We start from the raw sequence: 6809 nt of genomic DNA, 5'->3' as shown, positions 1-6809 counted from the left end.
AGCTAGTTTTATCCCATCGTTAGGCTCCCGAGCAACCGAGGTGTCTAGCCAAGTCAAGTCACATTCTGTGTTATACCTTACACGTCAAAGCGACCAAATTTATAATGCCCTGGAGTGATCCAAGGCGGAAGAATTGGATTAGCATTTCGATACTTGGTGCCAAAATACTCGCTCGTCATTCGTTGCTACGATTTGAAGCTCGGCCCAGCGAGCTTCGACGTAGGAGTCAAGGCGCCAGCATGCGCCGGAATCCCAAGAATCTCAAAGTCCAAAAGTATTTGGATTTGAACAGCGGTGGTACAATTAGGGACATGGAAGACCACCTGTTTTTAAACGTTACTATTTGCTGTGTATAACACGCGGCTCATCAGGAGATATGCCCGCACCACACGTTTAAAGGCGAAAAATTATGGCAACTCTCGGCAACTGCCTCGGTCTAAATAGGGCAACTCTGTATTACTGCCATTCTTTGATTTTTGGGTGGTACTCCTGCTTAATGACATCTAATCCACACAAAAAAAAGGCAGCTGCTTATGTATAAGTGTATGCATTTAAACTGAGCCGGCGAATTACCGCACGAAGCACGAAAGTCAATTGGCGGCGACTATGTATGTATATGCAAATTTTCCATAATGAGTTCGATCAGCCTAGAAGAACTATTAGATGATCTTCTCACAAAGTTTTAGGAAGTGGTATATAGTAAATTTACCATTAAAAAATCCTGATCACATCAACTTGGGACATTCAAGGTCCATTGCACCCGCTCAGTTTCTGAAACACAAAAGTCGTTTAAAGAGAATCCATTCACCTTCAAAGCGACTCCATGATTAAGGATTTTCTGGACTTAAGTCTTAAAAGACAACTCCCTCCTAGTAACGAATCTATCTCCCTCACCACAGACAGCACCCCCATTAAGATTCGTGCTGTGTTTACCGCCTTCAGCCCAACCTCAAATTGCAAAAAGTTTAAGCGATGTCCTACACCCAGGACCAGTTTAACAATCCGATCTAAGCCTCCAAATCTTGAAATGGCGTTTCTTCTGTCGTTCAACGACGATATTCGGGTCCTGCGGAAGATGTTCACTGATTTTCGCTCAAAATACCATTTGGTGAGTGACGTCATTTACCGGGGTACACACATAGATGTGCAACGCACAGCTCTGGTTACTGCGGAGATGGACCTCCAATAACATTAATCTTCCAAGAAATTATATACTCCGAGCCGTTTTTTGGAAATAGAAGAAGCGTGCCTTGCAAAAACCAGGTATTTGCAGGAAAGCAGACACCGATAAGTTCCTCTTTGTCCCCTAGAAAATAAAGCAATCGAAACGTGGGGTCCTTTCACACGCCAAGCGGTACGATCCAGCTGGAAGATTACTACTATTCTTGGTCGGTACTAAGATTATCATGCAAGAGATCTGGGTTCATGTTCTGGGCTGGCATGCTACTTTGAAAGTCTGCTCTTCCAACGGTGAAAAGCATTCCTCGAGAGCTATGCAACTCTCATTGAGATACGCATCCGCAGATGGTTCAATGGGCTCAGACCGCAGTCCTCCTGGAAAGACTGCAGCTTTTCCGCTGGACAGACTCTTGTGCTAGCCTGGCTCAGCAAGCCACCATACAAATGGACGGTGTTTGTGGCTAATAGAGTGACCAAGATTGCACAATCCACCAACTTCAGCAAATGGTCCCTCGTTCGATCCGAATGTAACCATGCTGATCTGGCGAGCAGATATGTCTCCTAGTGCAACCTCGAATTCGGAAAAGCAGTTGGACCTTTATTTACCGTTTTATAAAGCGCTATCAGAAATCCGATACCCAATTTGCATAAGAACATCATTAGAACTGAACTATCCGAAGCTCAACTCATTGGCGAGCGTCTATGCAGTTATATTTCATGAGAACATCTACCTGGGCCGATTTCTTTGAAATCAAGGAAGATAACCTTTCGAAGACTCTACATATACGCTGGAAAGCAGACAAAGATGAGTTTCGTTTCTCCGAATTCGCAAAAGCACTTGGAGTCATAGAAATGTGTACCGTTTCATACTGTTGTCAAAAGCCGGATAATCAATTGCCGAAGGACATCAACAGCAGTGAGGTATCCAAAGCCCAATAGCGGCATGCTGCACATACTCAACGCATTGAGTAGTACCCAAACAGTATCAGTGTTGGCTCGATAAAGAACTTATACCAAGCTTAAGTGCTACCATTAATCGTAATCCGTTCATTGATCAAAATCGAGTCATGCGCTATGTCGAAAAACATCCGATTCTTCCTATAAATACCAAGGGCTATTTATGCGTCTTTGTATGCTTCAGCACACGAGCATAAATGTATGGCTTGGAAGCCACTTTGTACCTGACGACCGGAAAATTTTTAGAGAACCCAGCTGACCTACTGGTTCTCAGTCCAAGCCATACCAATTTTGGAGCCTCAAATTAAAGAGAGCTCAACGTCCATCCTGAACTTCTGGCACCGTCTTAAGGCCCTTAATCAGCAGTTTTGATTTCTTTAGAAAAGGGAATATCTCAAGCAGTTGCACAAAAACAAATAGCAGCATTCCACGAGAAAACTTTAAAACGTTGACATGGTTATCGTCAAAGCAGATAAGCTTCCATCCGACAAATGGCGGCTCGGCAGAGTACAAGCTACGCATCCAGACAAGGATGACCTGACCGATGCCACCATTCCGTAGATACAGACCTCCAAACTAACACGTGTGTCTTTCTTTGTGTCTTCAAATCAATATTTTTCAACCGATTTTTTCAACCAGCAGTACCAACAGCTCCGAGAAGTGGTCTCGTCTAGATGAAGGGTCTACCGTGAAATACACAAAATGAGGTAGGGCCACAGCCCTGAGAAGCGCCTACGGGTAGTACTCATCAACAAGTACTACCCCAACTGCCTGGGCCACGTGCACTCACGCCCATCATGCCGCAGCAATGATCACTGCCGTTCCTGTGGGACGTATGACCGTAGCCTGCTTATCATAAAAGGAGAAGAGATAAAGGCAGGAGCGCAACCAAGGTCGCGCAAGCCGCATGCCAAGGTGCGGAAGGCGAAGACTGGGACGCGGCCCCTCTCTGCTTTCCAGATCGGCCATACCTACCACTACAATGCTGTCGTTACTCCTCCAGTGCAAGACCATCAGTTATCTGCTCACTACACTGGTGACCGTAGACGGTAGACGGTACATTTCTCGAGGAGCCAGAGGGCATGAAAATTGAAATTGTTGTCCGAATCAGAATTCGAAGAGAGGATTAAAATGACAATGGAAAGTACCGTCTCCTTGGTGCTCGGAAAAATCCTTGAAATTCATAGCTCATGCGGGTTCAATGGGCCCACCATTTTCATTTTTAATGGAATCGCAGTAGCCACACAGTGATATAGGCTCTGTAATAAACATGTTGTACCACGTTGTACACGCTGCCCTGGAAATGTTCCTTTCGGGACCTGCCTTAAGCATGCTGAAATAATTAAGAGCCGTACAGCTATGCGTACTGAATTTTTTACGGACTATTACTAAGAAGCTCGGAGGATGGGATCTTCAGAATAGGCCGCTCCTTATACGTAGTAAAGTAAAAGATGTGATTCTTGATCGGATATGCCAAGAACAGGAGTATTATAGTAAGATTAGCTGCTTAAAGTCGGGGCGTCGATTGACCGACCGAAAGCAGACGACGGTGCCACAGGCTCTGCGATTGGAATCCAAGAAAATACAGCTCGTGATCCATTCAATTAGGTGACACTCTGCTACTCCGGGGTCGCGTCTGCCGGCGGTCTAGCGTTAGAACCTCGCCGTAGCTTATGTCCCCGCGTAGCGCTCACAAGGGCTTGGTATTAATATCGGCTTCTGCTGCGACTAGAATCGTCTGTAGCTTTTCCACCTCTTCTTCGATTCGAGGAAACTGGCGAGTTGCTTCGACAAAGTCTGTCGTCTTGTCACAATTGACGGTCTGTTGGATCATTCGATGACAAGGGAGCGAGAAAGTCAGCCGCGCACAACTCAAGTCGTGGCAGAGTCTTCATCTTGAGGAGAGCTGCTTTAGATTTGAATATCAAGAACAACTATGGCTGCGAACAACAACAACTGTGAAGCGTCGGCGTAACCATCTCGATCGGTGAAGTTGGGCTTGTAAACACTGTAAGCCTTTTTGCAACAAATTATTTGTCAGTACTTGTGTGCAGCAAAATTCAAAAGCAATATTTTCTGTTCAAAAGTTTTTATTTTTCCGAGGAGAGCACTTATTGGATAAGCATTTGCGTTGGAGCATGCTTAATTTAATTTTGGCTTAATGCACCTTAAATCTATAGATTGCAATTTATGCAGCCCTTCAGGCTGAGAAATTCTGTGCTTTCAAGTTCGAAGTAGATTGGTTAGACTATAAATATAGATATTGGTTAATTATAAAGCTGTCTGGGTTCTGGTTCTTTGCCGCGCATAAATGAACATGCTTATGTGAATGCGAATTTGACATTGCGAGGGTTCAAATATGACCCACAAAAAAAGTAAAGCAACTATTTATTATAAATGCATTAATTCCTATTTGGATAATTTGATAAATAAGTCATGTTGAAATTTAAAAATGAATTACCACTTCTGATTCAACTATTAATCGAAATAATATTCCTTGCTCTCCTTCTTATACTGTATCCGTATCGAATTTTGCAGCCTACTTCTTATGCAATCTAGAAATCACGCGAAAGTAATTGGCAACAATCAATGGGACTCTTCATGGCCGCTTCATTTCGGTGATGAATTGCCTCTTGCAGCGCATTCGATAGTACACCATTATTTGCGCTCGCCTATCCATAGTATGGGGATGACTTTGCTTGCTACACATTTTTGAATCGTGAGCGAGTTCTGGTTGCGATAGTTAAAAATCTTTATATTACATGGAGCAGAGATCGTTTCACGGTTGTAAATTTTAGATACTCCGGACGGTTCATTAAAAATTGCTCCATACGCCGTCTATGCATCTATAAGTGACCGCCAAAAAGTGTTCGTGAAAGAATCTATCCTTGATTGTTGACGAAATATTGACAACCTCTTTTGTTTTGTAAGACTTCCTCAATTCGGCCTCACCCATTATGGTAATGCAATAATTTCTAGCGACATGCGATCTTGATTCAAATACGATGAGAATATTCGCTTCATTTGATTTGTCTGTTCACTTTGGACAGGCCAAGCGGATCAAAAAACTGCAATTTCAAAGCATCTTCATTCGCCAATAGTCTTCCATGAATTTCAAGTATATACGCCTATGCTCGAGTTCTCGAGACAAGCATCTTTCAAGCGACAAAAAACAAAAAACGCACAGCAACATCGAATGAGTAACCAAGCTGTTTGAGATTTGATTTAAATAGCAGTCTTACTTAAAATCGACCTGACGGAAAATTATTTAGGAAGTGACTCTCACATAACTGCTGTTTAACTGTGCACACTATTTTGACTGAATGCAACTCTTCCAATGTCCAATCATTGCAATGTTTTCTCAAGCGACGTATAACATGCCTCTAGAAAACTTAAATTGACAGCATGACTCTTCTGACGACTTATCGGCGTGTAACTCGCTGAGATTCTCAGCTTATTAATCTGAACTGAAAATAATGTCTCAGATCCGATGACCATGTGGATCTTCAGCCAATTGAAAATACTTGAGTGATACATTGAGGAATCCCAAAGAAACTGATACTAGCCTCTTCTCTACGCAGCTGCAATTGTTGTGCTGGCTCGTCTGTTACAAAATTAATGTGGAAGCCATAATTGAGTAAAGCTCTAGCTAAAACTAACTCGCCCTTCTCGTTTTAACGCTAATGACTAGTGCAGCTAGGATTTGACTATCATATTCACTTGTTTACCTTACATCTGGCAATAGTCTTCCGAAAGCAGTTGATACGTAAAGAAGAACCCAACTGGTGCTTAACCAATAATGTGGCCTATTTACTATTAAATGACATTTGGAAACTCAATATAAATATTTGAGAAAAAAAGAATCTCGTTTAATATTTTTGGAAACAGCCTTCGACTCTGATTTGAAGCCATCGTACGAAACTATATCTAATTCTTCAGCAAAAATGCGTTGATGCCTATGATTCACGGGTGTTTCGCAATTTCAAAAAATTTCGAACAGATTAGCCCTCGTTCTACTTTTAAAGGGTATGATAAAGGGTTCCTCAATGAGCTGTTCAAGATCGATACGAGGCTCAGTGGCGACTCGCGGTATCGAGACCATGTGGCTACTTAAACATGCTCATCCAATCCGACCTAGGTGAAAAGCGCATACACCTAGAGTTGCCGAGTCTGCACCCTGCGCTCGATGAATATCGCGGCCATTACCAACCTGAGGTCGCCTAAGCATAGGCACAAAGCCGGAATTACTCACATAGGCCACGGACACTGTTAATGCATTTCAAGTCACCGAGGATAGTTATTTAAAAGCATTGGACAGCCTGAAAAGAGTATACGAGAGTGAATGTCTAATATTTAATGAAAATATTTCGGCTCTCTTTAGCCTCCCAAAAATAACGCAGCCTTCTGCGGCATCATTGAGATCAATGATTGACATTGTCTCCGCCATCTATGGCTCGCTCCTGTCAATAGGTGACGACAAAAAGATTTCTAACGCGATTCTTATTCACCTCGTTATGAACAAAGTTGACCCAACGAAAATGGGAGGATCAACGCGATTTTGCAATCATTAGTAGATATCCACACCTTTCTGCTGAAAAATCACCCAAAACTTCGTCCGATGGCCCGAAGCCAGAGTCACAGGCTGTTTCCAAACACCATAATCGAGGTTCGTA

This window comes from Drosophila virilis, unplaced genomic scaffold (genome assembly GCF_030788295.1).
Source record: "Drosophila virilis strain 15010-1051.87 unplaced genomic scaffold, Dvir_AGI_RSII-ME tig00001590, whole genome shotgun sequence".
Lineage (NCBI taxonomy): Eukaryota > Metazoa > Arthropoda > Insecta > Diptera > Drosophilidae > Drosophila > Drosophila virilis.
The sequence above is the reverse complement of the archived record's forward strand: the minus strand, read 5'-3'. Positions refer to the sequence as shown.